The sequence below is a fragment of the Battus philenor genome, unplaced genomic scaffold, assembly GCF_028537555.1.
Source record: "Battus philenor isolate CCGP_79_NKW_IND1 unplaced genomic scaffold, ilBatPhil1.0.hap1 SCAF_23, whole genome shotgun sequence".
Taxonomy (NCBI): domain Eukaryota; kingdom Metazoa; phylum Arthropoda; class Insecta; order Lepidoptera; family Papilionidae; genus Battus; species Battus philenor.
This window is the reverse complement of record NW_027181686.1, coordinates 10,540,305-10,554,906: the sequence shown is the minus strand read 5'-3', so window position 1 is coordinate 10,554,906 and position 14,602 is coordinate 10,540,305. Positions and strand designations below refer to the sequence as shown.

The window sequence follows — 14,602 nt, the reverse complement described above, 5'->3', positions numbered from 1 at the left end:
GGCTAGCGGGCGGTGCGCTTCATTGCACGACTACTGCTACATAGCGGAAGTAGCTATATATTAGTCCCTTTCTTACTTAAGATGGACTTCCGCAAGGTAACGCCTGAATCTATTAGTTATATAACATTGTATTCCTAGAATCGAACCCGGGACGTAAGTCTCAGTCCTCTACTACTGCTCTAGTATGTAGTCATTTTTATGATATATTGAAGGACCCGGCGAACTTAGTTCCTCACAGGCATTAGATGTACAGATTTAGAATTTAAAATTAATACCAAATTAAGTTTCATGAAAAACATTAATTTTCTAGATCCTTCTACCGTTTCGCGTGGCCTGCACTCTTTGTAGGTGAAATTCAATAGATTCATTCTTTGTAATTTTTAACATACCAAAAAAATATTCTGACTATAATATGATATACTATAAGATATGTAAAATAGTTTGAAAATGTGCATTTTTAATGAACATCTCAATCGCCTCGCGTGTGGAATTTCATAAAATCAGTTCTTAGTTGAACTTTTATTAGCAAAAATAACAATATTTTCTTAAAATTTCTTCCCTAACTTTGTCATTGCAGAGATACCGTGATGAGTCGGTACATAAGTGGAAATATCATATATATTTATAGATAAGTATTTTATAAGAAATTTCTTATATATCTTCTTTTTCAGCTGTTGGACGACTACTGCAAGGTACCCTCCGAAGATCGTCAGGATGATCGACCTTGCTATCTATTTTTATATATATGTACATAAATTTACAATATCTTTCACTTAATGACCGCATGTTATATTCTTCCTTATTAACCAAGTCCATCCAATGTTTGGCGGAGATCAACTGGTCATTGTAATATATATTTTTAAACGGTTTTATTTAGTTCGACCCGTACGGAATTTATTTGGATCAAAATTAGAGATTGAAATTTAAGCACCTTCCCGTTTTCAGATTGATCTGAAATTTGGTACACACATTTAATTTAGATGACAATACAATATAATAAAATGGCGGATTACGTATTTTTCCTTAACCCCTTCAATATGGGTATCAAATGAAAGGGCTGCACTAGTAAAACACGATGATTATGTCAAAATTTAAAATTCAAGATGGACGCCGTTCCAATATTGCGGACTAGGTACATATTTTTCCACAACCACCACAATATGGGTATCAAAAAACCGTTTAACTTTAAAAAAAATTAAATGTATTTATTCTTTGTCAATTTATTTTTGTTTAAGTTCTATCTTAAGCCCTCGATGATAAATAAGAGTAAATGGAGTAAAGACCACGGACCAGCAAAGCGCGGCGAAGGGCGTTTGTTCACAAGGTGGACGGAAGAATTTGTTAAAGGAATACAACTACTGCAGGCTGTTTCCAAACGGTTTTACTGGAAATCTATAGAGACAGCCAGTGAACGGCTAAAATGTTGATCATGAAAGTGTAAATATTTTATCAAATAAATATTCCTATTAAGATTTTTTTTTAATGAAACTTTCTACTAGTTCTTTTGAAAATCTGTAGCAGAGGCCTATGTCTATGGGGGATGTTTAGCAATGAACGCCTTTATGTTGAAGTGAAGATGATAGAAGGTAGATAAATACATAAATAAATATCAATAAAAAATACTTTGTAAATGACGTGGCATTACAAAACAGGCAAGATTAAGGAGTTGTAAGCCCTAAGTGGCGACACGGTTCGCCGGCCCGCCTGCGGGGGCTCCCAATTTTGTAGTTTCCGCATCGCTAACCACCCCAGTTTGGGTAAATTACTGTCGGCGATTATGGCAACCCCACTGCAACGCTGCAGTCCCGTTTACGTTGTCTGCGGTGAAAGATAACGTAATTATATTACAACTGACATCTGAAATATCGTATGTTGCGTGTGAAATAGCTTTGATGCGTTCGTAATTCGAAGGGAAAATAATTTTTTTTTTATTATAATTTCGTTTTGATTTTTTTTCAATGATAAAACTTAAATTTTATCTCTACTTTTCTTCTCACGGGGTAGGTTCTATACTAGTGTAATGACAACATCGCGGGAATACGTTGGATCTAAGCCATCTATCCATCGTCTATCGACTGACACTAACATTTCAATGATCCGTCTTGATCTGAAGGTGGAAATGGCTAGGAGAGAAGAAGAGAATAGCATCGTATCCCTCTTGGACGACGATAAATGTCGCCCTGCGTTCCTTAGGTTCTGCAAGTTAGTCGTATGACAGACAATCGTTTAGAACAAAACCAAAGATTAAAATAAGATGTCGGGTAAGACAGACAACAAGAAACAAAATCTTAAATATACTAAAAGAGTAAAATCAACTATCGATGAAAATGGAAAAAATAAATAGATACAAAGTACAAATAGATTTTCTGTGATATAAAAAGCAAAGGTGATCAAGACAGATGAGGCGATGTGTGAAAGAAGATGGGAACATGAAGAATAAAAGATTTTGTGAAGAAAGAGAAAAAGAGAGAAAGAGAGAAAAAATTTATGAGGAAAAAAGAGAGCACGTTTAATAAAAATCTGAAAAATTATGTATACCTGAAATATAACGTCCCTGTCCCACACATACCACTTGAATTTTCTCACGTACATTACATCATTTTGTCGTTTACTTTTATAAATTAGAGACAATTTAAAAATGGCGCTGCATAGTCATTTTGGATTAAACATGTTAAACTCAATGCTGTAATAAAAGAATTTTATGAAGTACAAGTCGAGGCTTCCGAGGAAGTTCCGAGCCTTGCCACTTGAAATAAATTCTAGACTAACTGTCCTTCTTCTATTTGTTCTTTCAAGACCGCCAGCATAAGGCAACAGTGATCTTCCGTCCAAGTAAAAGTCAAAATACATCTACCATATGAGATCATTACAATCATTTATAAAAGACATTTTAAAATTAAGTTTAAGTTAGTTCTTAACACTCTACCTATTGAGAAGAAGTTATGATAGACAAAAATTATAAAATGCACTGTTCTAAGTTAGATTTAAAAAATATAAATGTCACAGAATATAATAAAATCCAGCATTTTGAACATACAGAACACGTAAGTAAGAAAAGGACCAATATTTAGCCACTTCCGCACATGCAGTGGTAGTCGTGCAACAAAGTGCACCGCCCGCCTGCCCGCTGATAAATGCGCATGCGGCAAACAATGCGAATTACACAACTGCCACCGTTAAATCACTCAACACGTGTTTCACCACTCCACGGGGCATCTTTAGGAGTTATGTTACCGATTAGTGCCAAACACAGAGTCAGAGTCATTTCTTCTTACTTAGGATGGACTTCCGCAAAATAACGCCTGATTCACAGAACACCTGTTACATACATACATATGCATATTTTTCGAGTCATTTCGAGAAAGACGACCACTGCAAGGAGTGTACATCTCCCAAAGTGCGCCACGATGACAGGTCTTGCACTGCTCGCATCCAGAGACTGCCGTGTCGCGTCGACTGGTTCATGGTCGTCACTCCAGGACCTTTTGGCCCCAAAGGTCATCGGTTGCACGAGCGATCTGCCCCACCTACTGTGACCTCACATGAGCAGTTCTTCGAGATTTCTGACCTTGGTTCTTTTCGGGAACTCCTCATTTCATTGGATCTCACTTCTCTCTTTCTATAGTTAATTTACTTCATCAACATTATCAGTATATAATATCAAAATATAATTTCAATTTTGACGTCGAAGCATTCCAGACATTCACTTATAGAAGAGAAAAGGAGATATAAAGAAACAAAAAACCCTTTTTTTTTCATTGTACGAATACCGGAGTTGCACTAAAGGTAACAAAAGCATGGAAAGCAATATCTACCTTATCTGAAGCTCTTATTGTTTGCAAGTGTCGGGGTAAAGGAAAAAGGACTGCGGAATATGAAAGCACTCTCTAGTGGTCCACTGATGAGTGCTTCCGTTGTGTTTTGATTGTCTCTTCCTATGATAGGACAAGTAATAGTCCGTCTGAACCGTTACGATAAGAAAAACGACAAAAATGTTTTATAAATTAATGGAATTATTAATTAAAATATATAGAGGATGTTTTGTTATTCGTGTAAAATATGTTACGTCAATTTTCAAAGACTCGGTGTACAGTTTAAGAAATACGTTAAATTGATTTATTTTTGTATTTGAATGCAACAGACCAATAGATAAAAATATTCAAAATTGGGGTAAGAATTTTTTTCTGTGTTCATACCTTTTATATTTATATTTTGTCGTAGTAGTTTACTACTATACACTAATAGTAGTTTTTGATAGTATTTTTTATAAATTGTTCCAGCACATTGCGCCTAGGCAGCGAGTTGAAATAAAATAATGCAGAAATTAATGTATAATTGAGTAAAAGTGTTAAATTATGTTATTAATATTTACAAATTTTATCTGTATTTACCTATAATAAAAATTGTAAATAATAACAAAACGCTGTCGTGACTCGCAGCTGGGAGAAGAAAGATCCATAGCAAATAGCGGCAATCCATTTTCCAACTGACAACGCTTAGCAAACGCAAAAATAAAACAAATTAGAGTTAATAAAAAATACTATTCATAATAATTTTTTGTAGTTCACACGCTATTCATAATAGATTTTGTAGTTCGTGTAATATTTATAATTAATAATTTAACAAATACAAAAATTTAAGGATGGATTAAATAATTGAATACAATTTTAAGTATTAAAAACTTATTCATCATCCGCTTTCAGCAGTGACGTCCACAGTTGGGCATGGAATGTGTTACAAGCGGTCCGCATTCAATTGCTTCCGACGATCTTAACAACATCAAGGACAGACCCTTGTGACTGTTCTCCGGTTCATGGTCTTCACTCTACAGCATGGATGCACAGACAGCGGCCCGCCGGTCGAATATTGGCGGTCCGTCGACAGCAAAAATAATACTCTCGTACATTCGAAAAATACTGAATTCCATTCCAGAATTAAACCAAAAAAAAATTTCTTACATATACTTCTGGAGGCCGGCCCGCCATCAGTTCATGATTTGCCCGAGTGGCCCCTAGTCTTAATACGTCTGTGCAACCATGCTCTAGAACCTTATGGCGGATATGTGTTCAAATTACATCTGTCCACCTTGAGTGTGAATGTCCTAAGAATACGTCCTAAATATAATTATAGAGAATAAATTCTGAATAAAGTTTTTCTATTTAATCTATTCATTAACGAAAGAATATCGCATTTTCATTTATATCGGAGAAATAATTGACTGTAGACTTCCATGCGTACGCGAGTACAGGAGACTGTGGAACTAATTTAGCGTCGCTTTTGTCGATTTTCGAGTGTCCGCCATAATGATCCGCCTCATAATACGCCTCCTACGCCGCATAACGACTCGAAATTACTCGCCGCATAAAAAAGCGTGTTTAGCCGGAGCTGAAAGCGTCATGCAAACGAGCGGCCCTCGTGGGCCCGCGGAGGACCCTTGTGGAGACGTCAACCTAGCGCGGCGTCTTGCGCGGTGAATACTTTTTTTTTTTTGCAATTTTTTTTTAATCTACATAGACGTACTACTTTTTGCGATTATGCCACTATGTACCGACCTTGAATACAGATAAAAACACTTACGAGTAAAAAGATACCTATAAATTATTACATAAATTTTTTTTTCTTTCCATTAAGGCCAATTTACTACCTATTTGCTTGAGGAATAAATAAATACGAGGGTGGATTGAAAAGTACTCGGCCTAACCAAGAAAATAAACACATACTAAATCAGTTATATTTTTATTTTTCTACAAATTCACCATCAAGTTCAATACACTTTTACCACCTCCCCTTCCAAGCATTTAGACCGTTGAAAAAAAATGATTCTTCCTTAGAGTCAAAATATGCGTCTACAGCTGCTTTGACCTCGTCGTTTGTCGAAAATCTTTGACCTCCCAAGTGCTTTTTTAGGTTAGGGAACAGAAAGAAGTCTGATGGTGCCAGATCAGGTGAATACGGCGGATGCGGTAACAGTTCAAAGCCACAGTTGTGAATTTCAGCCATTGACTGTACTGACGTGTGAACACGGGCGTTATCTTGATGAAACAGGACTTTTCTTCTGAGCATTCCTCGACGTTTTTCTTTTATTTCCTCTCGTAAACGACGTAGTAAGGTGCAGTAGTAATCAGAGTTTATAGTCTGACCCCTTTCAAGATAATCAATCATAATCACACCTTTCGAGTCCCAGAATACTGAAGCCATCACCTTATTTGCCGACAAAATCGACTTAGCCTTTTTAGGGGGTGGTGAACCAGGTCTTCTCCACTGTTTTGATTGTTGTTTTGTTTCCGGTGTACAGTAATGAACCCATGTTTCGTCCATAGTAACAAAACGATTCAAAAAATCATCTGCATCGGCTTCAAATAACTCCAAACAGTCGCGTGAAATAGTCAATCGCGTCCTTTTTTGTTCTACTGAAAGCAGTCGCGGAACCCACCTCGCAGACACCTTGTGGAAACCCAACTCGTTGACAATGATGTTTTGAGTTCGTTCATAAGAGATGCCTATAATCTCGGCTATCTCTCTAATTTTTAATCTGCGGTCTCCCATTATTAAATCAAGTACTTCTTTAATATTTTCGTCAGTAGTTGACGACGAAGGCCTTCCAGAGCGGGGTTCATCTTTCACACTCTCTCTACCACGCTTAAATTCTGCTATCCATTTTTTGACGGATGAATATGACAGAGCCCAATCGCCTAATGTACTGACCATGTCATCAAGGATGGCTTTTGATGATAGCCCCTTCTTATGGAGGTACTTAATGACGGCACGCTGCTCGATTTGCTCCATTCGCGGAAATTCTGTCCGATTACTTTGTTAATAAATTTATAAAATCACAACTAATTATCGCACACGTTTCGAACTTCACACAATGAACTAGTCTGAACTGAACTAAATAATGTGCGTAGATTTGATTTTTAGAATTGAATGGATCTGTGTTAGGCCGAGTACTTTTCAATCCACTCTCGTATGTATATATTGAATTTTTCAATGAGGAATAGTTCTAGCATTTTTTTTAATTAATAAGTGTATATAGTCAGGCTTTGCGCCATGGATATCTTGCGGTTGACCTTTAAATGAACATTAAATTTATTTATGTATTTTTTGATTAAATTTATATATTATTTATTTAACACCGTCTTTTCAGCGTAAAGACGCCCATTGCAAGGCTTTTTGGCCCAAAGATATCTATGGGGAGATACCATGATCGCCACGCTTGGCAGTCGAGTTGGTGATCCTAGTTTGGTATTATGGTACGCAGATGACGCTGGTGCCCATCCTCTGGAAACTTTTTTGTGAGCAGTGGCAATCTTATATAATTATTGCATAAAGTGTAAATTATAAAAGAATGTATCCCAGGAATCGAACCTGCGACCTACTACTCAGTAGAAATAGAGAACTTTATAAAAATAAAGAATAAGGTAAAAATTTGTGTGTTTTTAAACTTATATATTATTATTTACTATGTAATCACGAGAAATAGTAGAGTTGTTCTATTTCTACTATTTTTTTGTTAAATAGGTAAATGGTATTTATTTGATAAAATATTTTTTTTTATTTAAATAACTTTATTAAGTAATAACTAATTTGTTGCGGAAAATGTGCGTTTCTGCACATACGCTTCGAGAGATTGATTGAAAATACCAATTAAAGCCGTGTGATATTACCTGTTGTTTTCATATAATAGAGATTTTCAGAATATGATTAGTTATAGGTGTGAAATCCTTAAATGAAAGAATGTATAGCTCTTTGCTTGTCATTTAATGTTTGATGTAACCCTAACAATGAAATAGCAAATCCTCTAAAAATAAATAGTTTGATAAATATTAATTAAGTAATAAGATTTAGAAAAATATATTTTTAAAATTCGCGTATCTACATAAATTAATTATTATTTACTATCTGTATCTGCAGATTGTAATGCCAGATGTTACTGGCGACTTGCATTCTTAATAGCCATTTCAGGATGATCAGTTTATAAAAAAAAATGTTATATTAGCCGATTTATGAGCAAAAAGCTCTGAATCTTTTAAACCTATTTTCAATTACACTTTGTATTTGTTAGTGTTTATTTAATAGTATATATGAAATAATTTTAATGTTTAATCGTTTTATATGTTTATTAATAAATTATTTATGTGTATATAAACTTAAGGCATTTATAAAAGTTAGATTTTCACGTCCGGATTACATAGAATAAAATCTCGGCCCATTTGCCATATTGGATAACATTTCGCTTGCTGCTTGAACGCTATCGATCGGAGTCTAAAGCACCCTCGCTTTGGCTCTTTAAGATAACCCACCCGGTCCGCTGAATAATGTACAACATCGCATGTACGTGTCGAGTCAGGTTACAATGACCTCGTAATCCCAGCGCGCGAACCTAGATTAGTTTCATTTACTAGAGAAAAAAAATATTCTTCGTATTTTTTCTAGTTACAGTTAAAATAATATATGTGAAGGCGTGATCGCGTTGAAAATTCGTGTAATTGTTGAAATTTAATTCCGAAAATCATGGGTAGCGTTCGCGAAGTTCTAAAAAGGTATTTCTCACCAAAAAAAAAATGTTTGTGATGCATATATGGATCCCAGACGTGATCCTTTACGACGGGACTTACCAGAAAGTTCAAGGTCATACAGAGGATAATAAAGAATACTACGCTAATAGTTTTGCTGAGAAATTCAATCAGGAATGAGCAGATCCTCAAAAAAAGTAAGATCACGATGCAGCACGAAGAATTACTAACCGTAGGAGTCAAAATCTTCTCTAGTTGTGACCACAAGTAGACGAGGCATGGAGTCTATTTGAAAGATAGGGATTATTTGAAAATTATTGACAGATATATGAATAATGCAAAAAATAAAAGCACATAAGTGTACGCTTGTATCATGAAATTCCACAAGATATCTTAGACCATCCTTTTTTAAATCTAAAATTAAAAGTACATTATTAAAAAATATTATTTTAGCCTTAAAAAGCTTTTAGTTAATCGAACTGTGTGGAACTAAGTTTGTTGAATTACTTATGAAAAATTGTAAAATTTCATTTATAACAGCAACCGTTGAGTTTTAGCTGTTTAACAATAGATCAGCGATTCAAGTCGGTGGCAGCTTACTACTTATAACCTAAAAATAATCGACGATTTAAAAGCACATGTAAATGAATAAAGATATTTTGAATTTGGAACTGTTAATTACAACCAACTTCCAATACAAAATGATTTCGGAGAATTTTTCTACTTTTGACTTACAGCATAAAGATTTCCTGGTTGATCCTACCCTACTTAAAATCCCAAGGATTTTATTGCCACGCAGTGACTTTGGGTTATTTAATTATCTAATCTCGCTGGAGTGATGTTGTTACAAAAGCATGTAGTGCCTGTGCACGCTTCCATAAAACTTTCCGTAAGCGAAAAAACCTGGGGAAAAATGGTAGCACATACTGACATAATTGGTCATCCTCAATCACGAGACGAAGATGAAGATCAGGTGAATACATACTTGGTACAAAAGAAGCGTGTGAAATCAAACTTGAAGGCCGTTCTCAAATTGACGTCAGCAATTCGAAATACCATCGCCCTTAACGGGAATAATACCAGGAACGATATTCATTACTCGTTATCTACGACATCAGTTAATGTTACTTTATAGTAATTGACTATGGATCGCGAACAGTGTTTTATAATCGTTCTTATCTTACTATTAATGTTGCACATATTTCTTGCATTAACAACGTGATATTAATATTGTTACGTACTGTGGGTTGTGACTCGAAATGAAACACCACTAGTTCACTAGTACTTCTTTACTCGCAAATCAGATGGTCACCCTACTTTAACACAAAGTATACTTTCGCTTAGTTCAAACTTCGCTTTCAAATCGCTCAAGAAATCACTGTCCTAATAATTTGTCAAATAGTCACTTTGTATCATTGATCGTAGATCTTAATCTTATAACTCTAAAAACAGTACTGCCCTGTGGACATGGAGAGTACACCTGTTTATACTACGGATAAGGTTCTAGTAAGTTAGAGATAGTACTCGGTTAGAATTTCCGAGAACCGTACACAAAAATTTAAAATTAACTTCAAGGTCACGCGTGTTTACGGCAATTCTTGATCCTAGGGTTCCATGTAATAATACCAGTTTTCGGTTTTAATAGAGCCATAGTACTTAAGTTTAAAAATAGAATTATCAGAAAGACGTAAATTATATTAGTATACCTAGCTATATTGCTTTGTATATCAGTACTACATAGTTATGTCGTGAACAAATCATTGATAATCTTTCATCAGCTGAAACTCAGTGGTGTCTTTATATCATATTACATAAAAGAATTTACGCTAGATATCATCATTCGGAAATCGCATTAAACAATATACCAGTCAAAAGGGAATAGTTAAAAATAACTTTAACAAAAAGACAGAGAAAAGTTTGGTTCAAAATTATGTCAATACTTATGTTATGTATAAGATAATTTTAAGTTTGCTTATAAAAATAAAGATGTACTTTAAAAACAAAATGTAAACTTTATATCTTAAAGTTTAATAAATTTGGTTATTCTTTCCTAAACAACTGTTTAAGCTAATTACAATACTTTTCTTAACTCCCTCGTAATATCTCAAAATTATTATGCTACAAATTTAAAAAGATCAAACAAAAAAACGAACATAAATTAGCTAAAGAAATTTAGTACCAGTGTTAATTATTTTCTAGTAATAATATAGTTTGGTAAAAGATTGTTCTAATAAACAGAACAGTAGTTAAAAAAATATATAATCTAATCTCATTATTATAATCTAGGGTCAAAAGACGATTAAAAAAATCATCCATAGATAAGCTATAGGGTTTAGGAGGTCGATGAAACCTCGGCTTGGGCTTTTTCCACTTAAAAAGAAATTCCTCCACTTAAAATAGAACCAAGAGTTCAATTTTAAATTAATATCATTATTTAGATTATGAAATTGAGTTACAATGGGTTTATGTATATCAAATATATATGAATATGAATATATGAATATGTATATATATATATATATATATATATATATATATATATATATATATATATATATATATGAATATATTTACAGTATGTATACCTAAATTACATTTTTAAAATTTTTGTCTGTCTGTTTGTTACTGCTAATCTATGAAATGGCTGGACCGATTATCGCCGGACTTATTTTGGCAGATAGCTGATAAAATGCGGAGTTACTTACGTTACTTTTATTTTAGAATAATTCTTAAACTATAATAAAGTAGAACATACCTACTAATGATACCATAAGAATACATACGTATATACCTCGTATAAATTATGTTATCTTATATTAAATTCCACGCGGTCGAAGTCGCGGGTAAAGCTAGTATGAAATAAAAACACGCAAAAGGATTTAATCGCCGTCAGTATGTAAACCCATTAGCGATGGCAAAAAGTGATAAACGTATGTACAGGACGGACAACATGGCAGCTCGTGAATTATCGAACGTTACGGGATTTTTTTAAAGAGTTTTCAATCGTTGCCGGTGTAGCGATCTCACGTGAAATTCACTTCCTTTATCTGTGTAAACATACATTTTTTATTTTACTTTTTTAATCTGTACAATTTTTTGTTTACTATAATATCATGTCAAAATCTTTGTTAATAATATTGTTTATGAAAAAAAGATGCCTCGTTTATGGAAAATTTTTAACCCTTAATTTTTTTTTTTAATATTACATTAACATTTATACCACTTGACTTTTAAGACCCAAGGATGCCAACAGAAAAAACTGAACAAGCGTTCGAAAATTATGAAATTACCTAGACATTCACATACAAATGATTACTTTGCGTTCAAAATTGATGCCACTATTTTTTTTTAATTCTGATGTATCTCTACAGATACATTATCAAGAAAAGGGTTAAATATTTAATTAAAAAGTTCATCTGTACGTTATAAAAACATTTCAAGTCTTTGGAAATCCTTTGTAGCTAATAAGCATAAAATCCTAGAATCCTGTTGTATCCTGTTGTGTATCCCTATATACAGAGTGATTCATTATAGGTGTACAAGGTTTGAAGGGGTGAATGACAAGCTCATTTGAAAGGTTTTGATTGAAATGAACAAATTAAAGAATTCACTCAGAAATATGTGATATTTTTGTATATATCTTTTTGTATTGAAATGCGGACTGTCAATAACTTTTTTTCAATAACTTCGTTTTGCTTATTTTAAGAGTTCAGTTTCAATTACGTAGTGTGTTGTGCTTCTTTTAAAAGAGTATAATAAATTTATATAAATTTTTACGTGTTGTTTCTGGTTACAAAAAAGGTTAATATTATTCCAATTTATTTATTGACAAAGTTATATTATTTATGTTATTTAAATATTTACATTCTTCAATTTTATTTTTAAAAAGTAGTATTTTCGTGATCCTCGAACCCATCTTCGATCTTTACATGGTTTGCTATAGTAAATCTTAATTCACTTTGCGTCGTATTTTTTTGGAACGTAACCACGACGCAAAGTGAGGTATTGGTGTATATTAAATGAGAGAGATAGTAATACAAATCAAAGCACGATTACCATTGACTATTGTTATAATGTTCTATTGTAGACAATGACAATGTTACATTATTATACATTGCATACTGTTATACAGCGATAAATTAATCTATTTATATGAAACCTAATAGAAGGGGTAATAGGGGTATTAAATAGAGATGAATTCAGTAAGAAGGTCTGTGAAAGCCTATGTTGACATCTGAAAAAATCATTAATATTCATTATTTTATTTTCAACAGATGTTTCTAGAGGATCTAAATTTAGAGAAAAGTATTATTTCTACGCATCTATCTATATATGTTCATGGTTAAAGGAATGGATTCTTTTTTTATTGCTACAATTATTTTTCATCAAGGATAAATATTGAAAATCTAATCAGCGTATACTAGCCGTCCCCTTCTTGTGCTTTCGCTAAATTATGGTCAATTAAATCTAGAGTTTGAATTTAATTCTTGATTGCAAGATCGTAATAATAATACTATGCCATAATAAAGAAAACTTGAAAATAAAATAAGAAATATATATAGTTGTAGGAAAAATATATTTATAAGTAAAAAATATACCGTGAAGATATATTTCAGGTCTTCAGGAACATCGTTCTAAGCGACCCTGGAGGTTTTGTTAGAGTGAAGATAATGTTACACCTGCAAGTTTAAGCTATTGGTTTTGCCTTAATTCAATTGTTTGCGGACAGTTATAAAAATTATATGATATGTGTGTGTCTATAAAAAAAACAAAGCAGCAAACCCAGACTTTGCGGTGGGCACGCTTCGATATTATTTTTCTTCGGAACATTTTTCATATGACCATGATGGTTTTTTTTATTAATTATAATTTGTATCGCTAGGGTGTTTTGTTCGCAATTTTTTTCTGTTTATCGACATTTGGGAGATGGATTGCCGCTATGTGATGACAGATCACTCTTCTCCCAGCTGCGTATCACGGCAGCGTTTTACTATTATTTACAACTTTTCTTATACGTAAATACATCTAAAATATATAAGTATAAGTAATATAATTTAGAACATTTACTCAATTATATATTAATTGGTGCATTATTTTATTTCAAGTCGCTGCCCAAATGCTACAGATCGTTAGATGCCTTGAGGTTTAAGACAATGTTCCGGGCAAACTCATCAAAAGATTATGTCGTAGATTTTTTTTAAGGAAGTCTAGTAAGTTGAACGGAGGTACGGCCTTTGGATTCGAATCAGGAACAGTATCATGATGTGTGACAATTTGCCTCGTCCTATTGGAAATAATTGAGTTGTACTCACTCTGAAAGCTTTGCTTATATTATGGCATACATCGATATAAAATATATCGGCACCTGAAATATTCGCATTGTTAATACAAAAGTCTTATCTGTTCGCGATTCGAGAACAATAGAGAAATTCATACCGCCCCCGATCGTCTGCTTTCACGTTATGACGTTTGAATACGACGACAAAGTGTGGGCTGGAATGCATTGTTTAATTTTTGTATTGTTTTTGAAGATACGTTAGTTAATTAAGAACAAACTACTCTCCTATATATTTTTAGGGTTGGTTTGATTTAGTAATACTATATAGGGTCAAAAAAGTAATTAATTTAAAAATAAATATACTCGCTGTTAGCTTACGCCTTTTTTGGTTTTTTGAAACCAATATGGATATGGTGGATAGTGGGATACTGCCAGTGACATCTACCTTAATTTTATACAAAGGCTGTAAAATGACATCCTAAGAATCAACACGGAGATTAACGAGAGAAGTGAAAAATTTAAGTTTTGGCTCACGGATTGAAGAGTCCTGTTACCGAAGCTGTAACAGCCCCACTAGACTTACCAGCGCCGACATCTAACAGAAACAAGATCTACGAAGAATTGAACATAAAGACTGTTAAGGAGGAGTTAAACGTAACAAAGATAAAGTATATAGAGTCTAATATAGTATAATAAAGATATATATATATATATATATATATATATATCTTGCTGAGAGGCGCCTTAAATAAGAAAAAGGATAAAAAACAAATCTGCTTATAGTCTGAGAGTATGTGCATATCGGAGAAAA

The 14,602-nt window shown here is 33.4% G+C and overlaps 1 protein-coding gene across 1 annotated transcript in view; it reads right to left on the bottom strand.

The window, feature by feature from the left end:
- LOC137924400 (nucleoredoxin-like) overlaps positions 1-14,602 on the bottom strand; it is a 48,520-nt gene that overhangs the window by 10,609 nt on the left and 23,309 nt on the right. The window lies entirely within an intron of this gene.